This window comes from Orycteropus afer, unplaced genomic scaffold, assembly GCF_000298275.1.
Source record: "Orycteropus afer afer isolate SDZICR_OR568_19922 unplaced genomic scaffold, OryAfe1.0 scaffold00083, whole genome shotgun sequence".
NCBI classification, from domain to species: Eukaryota; Metazoa; Chordata; class Mammalia; order Tubulidentata; family Orycteropodidae; genus Orycteropus; species Orycteropus afer.
In genome coordinates, this window is record NW_006921670.1 from 4,844,653 (window position 1) to 4,859,249 (window position 14,597).

Consider the following 14,597-nt stretch of genomic DNA (forward strand, 5'->3'; position numbering starts at 1 on the left):
GTTGATAAATACCAGTGTGTTCTGGCACATGTAACTGCCCAGGCATGCTCGTTCTGGTGTGTGTGTGCACGTGTGGTCATGTGTGTTCGCGTGCATCCTCCTCTCTGTCTCTCTGTGTGTGTGCCTGTGTCCTGCCGCCTCCTCTTCCTTCTTCCCCTCCCCAATTTCTCAGAAAGCTGCAATGCTGATAGTCCGCAGGCTGGCTGGCCGGCCATCTGCTTTTCCTCCGTGAACTCTGACAGCCCCGGGAGCCACCGCGCCTGAAGCATCTCCGTTGGCTGCATTGAGATGGACAGAGTGCTGTTTACCGACAAAGCCTGGGTGTGAGTTTGCTGACCCGGCAGCAGAGTGGAGCACTGCAAGTCCAGAAACTTAGCAGAGCAGGGGGTCCCTCTTGGAGGAACCGTGTGCTTGTTGATTTCTGTTTTTGAAAACGAGTGGCCATCAGGCACAGCTGACTATCTCCTATGTGTCACACAAGCCTGTTCTGTGGGTTTGAGTGGGAAACAGAAGAGAGCTTTGAATTGTGTGAAGTCCCAAAAGCAGACAAGCTGTGTTCCCCTTTCCTGGCATGTCCCAGCCTGTGTGACCAGGCGTGAGCAGTTCGTCACAAAATCAGGTAATGCCGAATTCAATCTTCCATCAGTTCTCTCTCCCTCTCCCTCTCCCTCTCTCTCTCTCTCTCTCTCTCTCTCTCTTGAGCAGCCTCCTGAAAGCACCCACAGCCCCTCCCTCTCTGCTTCCCTTTCGCTGAGCGTTACCTGTGCCAGGCCGTGGCGTGTTACAGCACCAGGCCATCACTGACAGAAACGTTTACTTAACGAATGTTCTTAAACCAGTGTACTTCACGCGCCTCCTTTTGTTTCTCTGTGTTCTGTATTTCCTGTGTATGTGGTTTTGCTTAGGCAGGTATAACTTAGCAAAGACTTTTAAGTATTGCACCTTTTTTTTTTTTTTTTTTTGGACCTCTTATCCTCCACCCCACCCCCCGCCCTTACAATGTTGCTTTTTTGAATTTTGGTATTTAAAGACTGTTTTTAAAGCGCCAATGTAGTAGTACTCTGGGCAGAAAAGGGGGCACCTTTTAATCCACAATTATCACCAACATGTATGTACTGATGTTGGAACAACATGTATGAAACTGCTTATTGTGAAGAGTCATAGCAGACCTGAAGGGGTACCTGTTACATAAAGCAGATGACTGGTGGGGCGGGGGTGGGGGGAGTAAGCAGCAGTGTGCCAGCATGTGTGAGCACATCCCACGCCTGCGTTACACCGTTTGACATCAAGTGCCGACATTCTGTACCAGCAAATACCTGCCCATTCCAGCCCTTGGTGGGAGCAGACCTCTGCTGTCCTCGGTGACTCGCTGCTAGTGAGGACAAGGGAGTTTTTCTTTCTTTAGCGTCTTCAGTGAAGGATACAGCAATGCCTGAGTCTTTAACTCATAGCTCGTGTCTCTGTGTAGGGGTGAGAGTGGATGTGTAGAGGAAAAGGCCAAAAATGAATTATTTGCATTGAAGTGGTGTTATAAGACAAAGAATGGGAAATTCTGTCATCTTCTTGGCTTACCCTGTTGATTACAAACCTGTCCTCAAAAGAGATTGGCATGCGTCATTCAAATGAGCACGCTGCTCCAGGTCTTTCTGACCCGCTGTGGGTCGGTGGTCAAACTTGAGTCAGCAGTGTCTGGTTTGGTCCCAGCTGATGCCTTGTAGGAAGATAACTGTGCTCTCCTCCTGCCCTCCTGCTTTCATCAGCACCACACCCTCCCACCCCTTCCCACGCACAGTGTCTTCTTCCAGTCCCGCTGGTTGCGACAGAACAAAGCCCTGTACCTGCGGAGGAAGAGGCTGTGCTCAGACGTCCACAGAAGGCGCAGTCTCGGTGGCCCCTGGGCCAGGAGCATGTCCCGAGGTTCCGTGAGCCAGTGGAGACCCCGCCCTCTGCCGCTCTTGGTTCACTGCTGTGTGCTGCCCGCCCTCCTCTCCTCCTGCCTGTTGATTCCTTGACCTGCACTCTGGGTTAGTTGAGTTCCTTACGATACTACGGTGAAAGCCGGGTGCTAGAGCCCCTCTTGTTTACAAGACATACTGAGGGATTTGAAATATGTAAAAATAAACACGAGAAGCTAAAATGTTCTTCCATCATAAGCTTAAAGGGAAAAAAATTTAAAACTTTAAAAAAAAAAAAAGACCAAAAAGTGCGTATATATATATATAGATAGATATATATATACATATAAATATATATTTTAGATGAAGACTAACTCTGGGAGCATTTAACAGTGTTTTGGGGTTTTTGTTTTGTTTCATTTTGTTTTTGGTTTTTTTTTTGTTTATAACATTTATTTTCCTGCTTTAAAATTTGCAAGCATTCTCAGGAATTCTAGGGTAGGAAGCCAGATTTTTGAAGATGGTTTATTTAACCGTATCTTATCCTAGATAGATGGCTGTTTCTTTCCTGTTAATAAGCTTTTACAAGTTCCTGAAACTTCAAAAAGTTTAAAAAAAAAATTTTTTTACTTAAAAGAAAAATGTAAAAAGAAAAGTCTCCAAACATTATTGTCATACTGGGGATCATACATTTTAAACATGTAGAAAGAAATATTTTTTTAAAACTATCAAATTAGCAGCAACTGGTAAATTTGTGATCTTATAAAAAATAGGAGAAGGACTGAGCTTTTACAGAGCTCTCTCGGATTCATTGGAAATTACTGTGTGTGATTTAGTGGGGGAGCAGCTGGTGGGGAGAAACCGCATCGCTTTGCTCCTATCCATTTAAGACTAAACTGAAATCTCCTGTAGTTTTTATTACTATCAGTTATTATTTCAGAGGAACCCTTCTCCCTGCCCCCAAGCCCCAGGAACAAAAGAAAGGAAGAAAGAACAGCTTAAAAATTAATAATAGTAACTCTAATCTGTAAAGTTGAGTACGGTTTGGATTGCTGAGAATCTATGTAAAGAGTAAGGAAATCTAGGTTAATAATGTTTGGGACAGATTTTAAATATAGGCATTACTAGAGGAGAACTATCTATGGACTGTTGATGAAGAATGTCTGCCCTCCACTTACTAGGGGAGAAAGAGGAAATATAGAAGAATCTTGAGAAGGAACAAGTGGTTTTACTTTGGTTAGCTCCCAGCTACTGTTGTACTCATTTTAATTGCTGTTTTAAAGATCTGCTGCTTAATTATCCCCATTCCCCAGCTGGACAGGTGGAGTATTTCCTTTCAGTTTTTGGTGTTGAATTCTCCTTTTGTATTCCCTCCTGGGGCCAGGGGTCAGAATTCCCAAGCCTGACCACAGCGTCTTTCAAACATCTCAGCTTATCAGTGGGAAAGAAACTCCAGCTTGCCAGGCAAAGGGAGTGCGTGGGGTTGCTGCCTGCTATTTCTCTCAAACCGCTTTAGTGCCTTCGTACATACACTCAGCCGTCCTGCATGGGGGAGGCGTGTGTACGTACCTGTGGTCCAGCCGCTCCACAGAGACAGGAAGACGTTTGCCCGCTAAGGAGATGGGAGTGGGTCTGCACAGGCCCCAGAGGCGGTGGGCTGGATTGAAAATAAGTCAAGAAATCAGCAAAAATCAAGGAAGCTCAGTGTGCTTTTGCGTCTTGAGGAATAGCGGCCTGCCGAGTTCCTGCCTCGCGCTGTTGCTGTCCGGCTGCTGTGCGTTGATGTCTTCAGGTGTGTTGTCGTCACAGCTGCAATGGTTCGGAAGCTCTGTCTCTCTTGGGCCAGTAGAACAGGGCCCTGATTTTTGTGTCCTCCTCTTTGGGCCTCCCTCCTTAGCTCCCTTTTTGGTGAACTTGCTGGAAGCTTTGCTTTGTGGGCTGGCGGTGACCTAGGAACCAGGTACAGGGAAGGTGTGATGGGACAGAAAGCCCTTTTCTTCCATGGTAGTCTTTGGCAAGAGCCTTCTTTGCTGAAAGGTGAGGTGACTTCCAGGTCCAGGGGAGTGTCCCCTCTGCCTCCACATTCTGGCCGTGTGCAGGGGCTTGCTGGTCACCACTCATCCGTAGACTGACTTTATAGATATTTTTGATATTTTTGATCATGTAATGTTGAGCTTAAAAAAAAAAAACCAAAAACCGTGATTGTGATTCCTAGCGGCTAGAGGTGCACAGCTCATGAACTTCCCAGGCTTGGCTGCTGTCTCCCAGACGAATGGCCAAGAGAAGTACCAGTGAGGCAGGGACACTCTCCATACGAATGAGGTCCTACTGTCGGTTGTGGTCCAGTGCCATGACCTGATTCTAGATATTTCGAAAGAACAAGCAGCTCAGATCCCCGAGACACTGTGAAGAGACGCGCGGCCCGCGTAGCTTCTCCGACCCTCGGCCCCCGACCCTCAGGTTTGTCAGCTGCGGCATCTCAAGGCCCCAGAGAGCTCCTCCGTCTGCGTCCCCAGTGAGCCACCATTCTCCGTTTACTGCCATTGAGTTTGTTTTCTTGAAAGCAGCTTGATTTTTCTAGTACCATGGCTCCTGTTCTGAGAATTTTCCCACCTCTTCTGACAGAATGTCATGTAGGTTAGTAGTTGTTTCTTCCAAGTTCTTGTGGACTGAATGTGGTGTATGAGGTGTGCCCTAAAAAGGAGGGAGGGAAGAAAGATGGGAAAGAGAGGAAAGAAGACCCTGCCTAAGAATCTGGGGGAGCCTTTATTAATAGATCTGGCAGACACTGAGACGTCATGGCCATTAGCATGTTGCAGATACTCACTGTCACCTCACCCCATTTGCAGGAAGGGGGCATTTCTTTGGTAGGGTCACCAGCCAGATTCTCTTTTGACCTCATGCTCTGTTTTGTTTGGTTGTAGTTTTATTTTGCTGTTTCATATGCTGTCATCCTGTCACTTCTCTTAAACAGATTGAAGATGTCTGTGTGCTGAGCACAACATTTACTCCAGGCCCATGTCTCTGCAGGGTGAGCAGGTGTCCTCAGCAGACTTGGCTGTGGTTGCCATCTCTAAGATGAGGGAACAATTGAGTCTCTGTGTAGCAAAGGCCCCATTCTCCCCCACCCTCAGAGCTAATGTTCAGTCTATAAAGCTTTATAGTTTTGTTTGTTTGGAGCTAAGTTTTCTCTTGTTTTTGTGCTAGTTATCTATAAGTTCTTTAGGAATAGAGGTACATTTTCAGCAGATTATAAAAAACCAAACTTTGTCTCCTTCAGTGTTTTTGCCAGGTTTGGTCACACTTCCTGTCTATGCATCAACTACACTTCTTAGTGTTACTGCAAAAAGATCTTGTTCTTTGTGTTCTTCCACCTGTACGTGTACAGCCAAGGCCGCGTGTGATCACGCAGACATAATAACCTAGTTGGTATGTAGAAAAGGAACTGTCAGCCTCTAGACCTCCGCAGGCATTCGGAAAACGGGGTGCCGTTACCCTTGCTGCACACTGTTCCCTCCTCCATCTGCTTTCTTACCTGCAAGTACAGGGTGCCCCTGCCGCCTCAAAACAGACACATACGCCTAATGTTGTCAGGGACGTCATCACCTGATTTTAAAAAGAAGGTAATGATATTTTCCAGTGTCTGTGCACACCCTGTAATGCGGTCTGTAGGTTTATGGCCGGTGCCAAAGGTGTGTGAGTTTTCCAGAATGGTCACCATTGGTCAGTAATAGTGTTTTTCTTTCTTGACCTTGAATTTGGCAGAGGGTGGTGGTGGTATCACATTCTTTAGATTTAGGACAGTTACCAACTCCAGAAATCCATGACCATACTAGCTTCGTAAACATCGATCCCTGATTCTCCCCCACAGTGTCCATAATACCTCCTCCTAGGGCCACCAAAGAGGAGAGGCCGTGAACATCTCCGGGATGGCAGAGGTGATGCTGGGTAGGGCATGGCCAACTCTCCAGGTCGGAGCAGTCGCGGGACCAGGTGTGGAGTGACTCAAAGTATTCCTAACAGAGTGGTGTTGAAGCCCCCACCTCTACCCAGAGAAGCAGAGGGTGACAGAAGTGCCAGGGTTTGCCTCACAGAGTTTAGACTGTTCCCTTTGCAGTCAGCTGTACACCCACCCCACGCTTGTTTTAATTAAAGACTATGCACACCTGGGGCAGCGGCACTCCCTGACCCCCAGGGGTCTCTGCATGGTTCGCTTGTGGGAGCGTTGTTGTGACAAACACTTGTCCGTGGGAGGGAAAGCCCAGAGACATTCCATGGGCGAGAGGTGTTCTCAGTTTTAAATAGAAGAGAAATCATGTTTCCCTAACGCACTTTGTGCCTCCGTTTACCGTCCAGGCTGTCGATCGCTGCATGGGAGGTAAATGCCCCGCTGTCATGACCCACCCACTGCTAGCCAGTGTCAGTGAGCAGCACTGTGTCCTCAGTAGTGACGGCCTCTTTCCTGCTCTGAGCAGCGAATGGAGGCTGTGCAGGCAGCTTGCGACCTTGTGGCAGCACTGGGGGGCGCTTCCTTTCTCCCCGCCTGGTTTTCTGGGTGTCCTGAGTCTGGCTTTCCTCCTCCTCACTCTGCTGGAGCTGTGCCGTTTCTCAGAGGGGCGGGTTGGAGACGGTGACTGGCGAGGAGCTGACCCAGCCTCGCTGTCGGGACCAGCCTCACGGCAGGGCTTTGCGCAGAGGAAGAGTGTATACTCTAAGTGTGTTCGCCAAAAGTTGAAAAGGGGGGTATTTATGCAAAACAGAGACTTTTGGAACCCTTTAAGAAATGACTGACCTTTTAAAGGTAGTGCAGTCTCTCACCAAGTGATGCATTCAGCTTGGCACTTCTTGCCAGACGGTTCAGGATAAGCTAGAAGAAGTGTGTTTAAAACACCACCCCTACCCCCCTTTTTAATTTCTTCCAAGGAGTTAATTACTAAGTGTAGTATTTCTGAATGTGCCTTTTTGAGTCCAGAGAGCGTCGACTTTAGGAAGACACCATCCATTGGGACACAACAGAAAGATGGTCAGCTCAGTCCTTAGGAAGTCAGACTTTCTCCTGGAAGTGCCCAGAGCAGCTGTGGGAACCCTCACTAGCATCAATATTGCACAGTGTCGCCTGTGGGGGGGTCTGGGACCCGGGAGGGGTGATGATCGGGTGCTGGAGCCCCCAGGCCTGAGACCCAGGTCCAGGGGCATGGGTGGAGTCTCTGTTACCCACTTTGCCGTGTGGGCCTGTGCTGTGGCCGCCTGGTGTTTCTTTACCTGTCAGCACTGGAGAATCGGAACATGGTGATGGCTGACACAGTCACACGTGTCAAGAAGGAGCTTCCTAGCTTCTGCAGGCCCGGGGCACGGGGTGGTCCTCACCCTGCGTGTGTGTCCGGAGAAGGCCATGCTTTTCCCGAATTGGGGCCTATAACGTTGCTGTTTGTGAACAGGGTATGACACACAAGGGAAAAGGTTTTGAAAGAGTAAAAGTGAAGTGTCTGAGAAGGAAAAGAGGAAAATCTGAAATCCTGTCTTCAGTATTATCATTATCAGCATAGAAATTGGCAGTGTTTCTTCTGTTTGATGCTTGTTTTCAATGACTCCACCTCTTCTCCCTGCCCCCCCATCCTGTAAAGAAACACCAAGTGAATGCTCAGGGCCATGTCCATACTTCCTGCAGACTCCCCCAAAGAGGAAAACTGTCCCTCGCAAGGTTCCTGCCACCCGCTTCAGGAGGACACAGGGGCTGCACTTGGCTTTGCATCACACTTGGCTTGGCTTCACTCCTTCCTCTCCAATGGCCTTGAAATGTATTATTATGCAAATGTGAATTTTGATACTGCGTTTAAGAAGAGGTTGCTGGGTTTGTTTTTGTTTTGTTTTGTTTTGTTTTGTTTTCAAAGAAAAAGTCCCATATGTGGTCATCATTGCTTCTTTATTTTGTACCGTGAATTAATTGTATTGTAACTATGCATTCTGCAAAAGGCGGGGAGAGTGCACAAGGGATTGGGAAGTGGCTTTTGCACCCTTGTTCTACAGTTTCTGTGTCCATGGTGTCCCTGTGTTCTGGAGGGGGAGGGGAGCGGGACTCGCTCAGGTCAGCACAGTGAGGTGGGCGAGACCTCAGAGGGTGTCCTCTCTGGGGGCACCAGCAGGCCGGATGGCCAGGCAAATTCCAGGGGCTTGCAGTTCCCATCACCTTTCTCGATCCTAGCCATGCAGTGTTAATCCCACGGGACAGTGGGACCCAGCAGCCCCAGCGTTCTCTGGCAAAAAGTTCTCATCCTTTCCCAAATTCAGACCCTCTCCAGCTCAGGAAACCACACCTCACTCATGCAGACCTGCAAGGTAATCTGTATGTCAGTTCCAGAAAGAGCCTCCTCCTCTCTGTCCTCTTTAATTTTCCTTCTTTTTTTAATTGTTTATCGGAAGCGTCGGAAGTGAACTTACTCTGACTTGTGAGGAGATTGTCTCGCTTTGCGGGAAAGGGCTGTGGCTTGGCGAGAAGGGCTGCCTTTCCCTGTCGCTCCCCGTCGCCAGATGCCATCTCTGTGCCCCTGCACGCAGGAAGCTGGAGGCTGCCGGCAGGAGTGATGTTTGGCGAGAGTGGTGTTTGATGGGGGAAGCCTGCACCCCCTCTTGGTCCTCACAGAATCCCTCTGTCATCTTGCTTTTAGTAAACCATGGCACCTGCTCTGGTCTAGGCATTATTGGTGACACAGTATCGTAAGCAAGAGATTGTTCTGCCTGTATTCAGTGTTTCCACACAGCAGTTTTTGTTGTTGGTGTTCACAGTACTGTAACGAGTAATGGACTTGATCACAGTGTCCCCATGCCTGCGCCAGGGGCACAGGCATGATCTTATCAGGGTTCCAATCTGTTAGATTGCCTTTAAACAAAACCAACCAACCAACCCACACAGAAACAAAATCCTGACGTCTCCGCTGTCTACACAAAGCGATACCTCGAGGCACGTTTCCCCTGCGGTGGAAAGCCTTCACTCCGCACCCCTCTTCTGACATCAGTAGTTACCCTTTTTAAAATAAGAACGTGTACAATAGCAGGATAACTTCTAACACTTTTCTTTGCTGTGAAAGTAGCCCTAAAATATGACGTTTTTCCATTTTTTAAGCCATCAGAAATTTCAGATCATCTTTCACGTTTAAGAGGAGGAATTGGAGCGGGTCAGGGAAGTGGATCTGCATTTATAGGCTGTTCTCTCTCCGGGGCCTCCTGTCCCCAGTGACGGCAGACAACTGTCAAAGCCCTGTCTAGCAGAGACACATTCTAGTTCCCCAGGGTAGGGAGTGTCTGAATCTCTCTCTTCTGGAAGATCCCCCCCGCCCCCCCGGGCCAGGGACTCCAGGATGTTTTCTGTAGAAGACCTTGAACTCTAATCTCTCTTGGTTCAAAAGCGCACCCCCTTGGATCACTAAGTAGCATCCCGTAGTTCACAAACGGAGATGGTCTCTGGTGTTTCAGTTTGGAGCTGTTGGGTTCACGGCCTTGGCGCCTGCTGAGGCTTGGGAAGTGGCTTGATTTCTTGCCCAGGAGGAAACGGGTCTAAGGAGACAGGTGAACAGCCGCCTTGGAAGGTGGGTGCTGCATCCCCAGACCGTCCTCGCATCCACGAGTCTTAGAGCTGGCGCTAAACATTGAAGGCCTGCTGCTTGCCGGGACCTGTCAGCCCCTGCTCTCCCAGCTGTGGGCACCCACAAGCAGGCTTGGAATGGGGAACTTTGACTAGCTGCTGCTTCACAAACCACCTCCTTTCCCCCCTCCTCTTCTCAAGAAGGCTTTCTCGTTGGCTCACTCGCCTTGGCATAGTGACGACTTCTTTGACGGGAGGCAGCTCGGTTGTGAGTGCACGTGTACTATCCACCTGCCTTCGGGTCTGGGCGTCTCCTTCCGCTGAGCCCCCATAGGTTCTTCCTGCAGTTCTGCCCCTCGATGATGCTCCCAAAGGGCTTTGCTAACCTCTGCACTTCTTTCCTGGGACACCCCCCCACCGCCACCCTTTGCACACACCAGTGACCAAAGTGTATCCAGTGATCTCACAGAAGACATCAAACACGGTGCAAGCACCACGAATGTGCGCAGAGACACGTGCACACGCTTCTGCACCCTTGGCCTTAATCTCAGTGTGACTTAAGGTGCAGGGAAATTTTTAACAGGTTTTCAAAAAAAGGAAAAAAAAAAAAAAAACACCCTTCTGGGAGGCAAAAAAGAAAAAAAAGCAGCTTGACTGCCCACTCCTAACCCTCCACTCTGCTTACGGCGGTGCCCCACTCTGCCCCGACCCCATCCCTGTTTTGAGTAACCAAAAACAGATGACAAAAGCAACCTGAAGAGAGGTTTCTGGACTCTTCTTTCTCCATTGAAGTGGAGACATGAAATGCTGCTTTGGGTTCCATAATCCTAGGGGGCTATGTTTACAGAGTAAATACATCCTACCAAATCAGGAAACAATGTCTGGTGGGACTCTCTTCAGTGAGCGGTAGGGCGTTGAGGTTGAACCAGCTAAGGGAGAAGGCCTGGGGGTAGGGGCGGAGGGGGAGAGGCCAAGGAGTCCTATTTTAGTTATCGTGACCCCTTGCTCTCCCTCCTTGGCGCGAGCCTGCGTGTCTCTCCTTGCCCCCTTTCCACAGAAGGTGCAGAGAAGGGCATCAGAAAGGAGCTGGATTCAGACAAAAAGGCAGCTCTCTAAGTTTGCACAGATAACAGGAAGGTACAGCAAAAACCCTCTCATCAGAAACACTGTCAGCAGAAACAAACCTGTAAAAATGATTCAGTCGCTGCACACGTTGATGCTCTCTGCAAGTTACCTATAAGTGTTTTGTTTTTCTTATACTTGAAATAGCTTTTACAATTTGACTATGGTGGCTTTCTTTGCTCTCTTCCGGTGGGCAGTAGAGAAGTTGACGATGATGTTCGAGGAAGCTTGTGGGGGAAGAAAAGGGAGGAGATGGCATTGTCTTTTTTTTTTCCCTTTCTTTTTTAATTAATAACATGTAGGTTTAATCAGACTCCCGGATGTTGGAATTACTCTGCATATTACTGGTTTTACATGGACACAGAAACTAGGCACTTTAGAGGTGCACTTGCATGGCAGGCTGGGCCCCCCTTTTCTATATTTTATTTTACTTTTTTTAGTATAGTGGTACTTAAAATCACTGGTTCACTTAAAAAAAAAAAAAAAACAATAAAATGTTAAACTCTACTAATGTACAAATAAGCTGAAAACTTGCATTTCATGTGTATTTTTTGCCATAGCAGGTACTGTATTTCTCATGCTGGATTTAAAAAAAAAAAAAAATCACAAACAAAAAAAACTGAAGGGTGGTGTTTTATTGGATGTGACAGGTTGAGTAATAAGGAATTAAGTCGTCGTCATTTCATTCAAACTGACAGATGATGTAATACGTATATGAGTTTTCTGAAGGGTTTTTTTTTTGGGGCTTTTAAACAGCTTATTTTTGTTTTTGTTTAGTTTTTTTTTATTTTATTTTATTTTGGAAAGATATGATTGTATTATGTGCAACTCAGTTGCTTACATTATAACTACAAAATATTTTTGGGTTCCTGGAAAAAGAAAAAAGACTAATAAATGTGTCTGGCTGCTAAGCATTTACCACTGTGGTTCCGTTTATTCTGCCGGTTTACTGGCTCATTGGTTCAGTGTTGCTTTTTATGTTTTTCTCATCCTCTCTCTCTCCCTGCGTCGCGTTGAAACTGTCAGAAAGTCGGCTTCCACACTTGGGACTCAACTCTGTCTCTTGTTGGGTTTCTGGGCCTGAGCTTTGTCGTTGTCTTGTTTGTGTTATTGGGGATCTCGGTCGGTGGTGGCTGTGGTGGCTTGCTGCCTGCCTTGGGGCAGGGGTCCCAACCTTTTGGTGCTGTCTTGTTTCACCTTGGTTTACCTTTGGAGTGAGACACTGCAGCAGAGGCCTGAAGAGAGAAGACGGGTGCCACGCAGCTGGGCACAGGGGCGATGGCAGCAAGCCAGCTGTGTTGGAACAGTGCTACCCGGAGCGCCCCCCCGCGTCAACCGCTGGCTACCCCACCGAGGAGCTTACAGCCTCAGCCTGGAGGCCGGGCTTCCTCGTGTCGAAACAGTTCCTTATTTATTGTTAGCTGCTAAATAGAAACTTGGTAGGTATGTGATGATGAAGCACCCCTAGAGTGACAAAGCGGAGGAGAGAGAGGGAACTGCTGTCCCCTGCCCCCCTCAAAATCACGCAAGCTGTAAGTTTTCTTGGCCACGGTGCAGCCTCCACCCACCCAGCCTCATACGTTATTTTCACTTAAGATGATCTGGTAAGATTTCCCCATTCAACTGTTGAGGTAATGCACTAGTTACCAATTTAACAGAAACACGCACGTTTTCGATTGTTTATTTTCTGATTACCAGGGGACTATCGAACTTAATCCATGACATCTTGACTGTAGCTTATGCCTTTCTCATACAATTGTAATCAAACATAACATTCTCTATTTATGCACATAACCGGGAGATTAAAGAAAATTAACAGAACGATACAATTTACCTGTAATATGGGAGGATGAGTGAATGAGGCTGAAATTCACTTCTGGAAACGTCACAAGACGTGCATGGTACATGTATGGGCCCACTATGCCAGAACTGCTTTTACTTAATTTCACCCTTCCTGCATGTAGTATGTGTGGGCACATTATTTCCTAAACAATATGGGAATATTTTCTAATTCCCAGCTACTGTTGTATCTGACTGAACTCGCTGAATGGTGTGTGAGGTAGACAGCAGAAAATCATTTTCATGAGGAAACTTAAAAGTTGAGAATAATTTACTCAGCTGATAATAGAAAACAGTGATGAGTGCCTCCGCTAAGCTGTCACTGTTCTGGGCATGCTACATATATGCACTCATTTCATTGAAACTTGTCTCAGTCACTGGGGAAGCCCCAACAGGAACCTAGATTGGATTCAGAAGCCCGTACTGTGCCAAAATGTCTCTGCAGAAAAACACCTGGGTTTCTGAGAAAGTAGGGATGGTCTCAGCCTGTACCACGCAACTCATCATCAAAGAAGTAAAGCCGGAAGGGTGGAGTGAGAAGAGGTGCACTAGATGCCTGTCACAAGTAGGTATTGTTTCTGAGATCATTTTGATCTATGAAGACGTTCATCACTAAAGACGAGCTTAAGTGTAGACATTTTTAAATGCAAACATGGCAAAGGAGGCAGGTAATGTAGAATTGAAGGTGGTTGTCCAGACTTGGGCATCTTTTATCATGCCATTCTCAACACTGTGTGCCCTGCCATCATCTTGGGTGACTTCATTGTCCATGTGAAGAATCCATCCTAACTTCCAGGCTTCTCATCTCTCCTCTAGTCTGCCATAAAAACGAAGAAAACCAAACCCACTGCCATCAAATCGATTCCTACTCATAGCAACGCCCACTGGGTTTCCAAGCCTGTGGATCTTTATGAAAGTAGATTGCCTTATCTTCCTAGTCTGCCATGTTGTTGTTGTTGTTGTTATGTGCCATCAAATCGGATCCGACTCATAGCGACCCCTCCTTGGATTTCCAAGGCGGTACCACTACGGAAGTAGATTGACCAGTCTTCCTTCCGAGGAGTGGCTGGTGGGTTTGAACCGCCAGCCTTCTGGTTAGCAGTCAAGTGCCTTAGGCACTACGCCATCAGAGCGCCTTAGTCTGCCATACTCGGCCCAGATGGCTCCCTTCCAGAATCACTACCTTCAGCGTCCTTGACCATGGCCTCTTGTTCTCCCCACTGGCTCACACTCCTCTGTGGCTGTGCTTGGACCCATTTGCTGTCTTGCAATCCATCAGCCCCCTCCTTTGCCTCACTTCCCTCCATCTCTGGTTTAGATTTTATAGCCCATAATTTCGATAACATGCTTGATATTACCCGTAATTCACTTGCCTCACTGTTTTCTTGACATCTGCATGTCAAAATTCCCAGTCTGGGAAAACCCTACTTTCTGTTTTCTTTGTTGTAAGCCACCATTGAATTACCTCCAACTTGAAGCAACCCCATGCACAATGGGATCGGACTGTTTCGATCCATAGGATTTTCGTTCCTGAGTTTGGAAGGTGAAGCCAGGCCTTTCTTCCTGGTTTGTCTTCATCAGGAAGCCCTGCTGGAACCTGGACAACATCACGGCAACATGCAGCCTCCACTGACGGATGGGTTGTGGCATGAGGTGCATTGACTGGGAACTGAATCCCCGTCTCTTGCAGGGAAAGCGAGAATTCTATCACCAAACTACCACTGTCTTCGGTTCTTATTTTCTACCAGACCCAAAGGCAGCCCAGCGTTGCTGAAAAACAAAAGTCACTAAGGGGTCCTGAAAGTCACATGTTGTTGGTATGTGCCATCGAATCAGACCTGACTCATAGCGACCCCTCCTTGGGTTTCCGAGGCGGTATCACTATGGAAGTAGATTGCCCAACCTTCCTTCTGAGGGTGGCTGGTGGGTTTGAACTGCCAACCTTTGGTTAGCAGTCAAACGCCTTAGGTGTTACGCTACCAGAGCTCGCGTGAGGATTCCCACGTGTTCACTGCGCCAACTGTCGGCGGCCCTGACACTGCCAGGCGGTGACGGGAGCAGGCCTCCTGTGGCAGCTCATCGTCCTTTCACAACAGTTCATCTTTTCTGACCCATAGCCACCCCTCCTTGGGTTTCCGAGGCGGTATCACTACGGAAGTAGA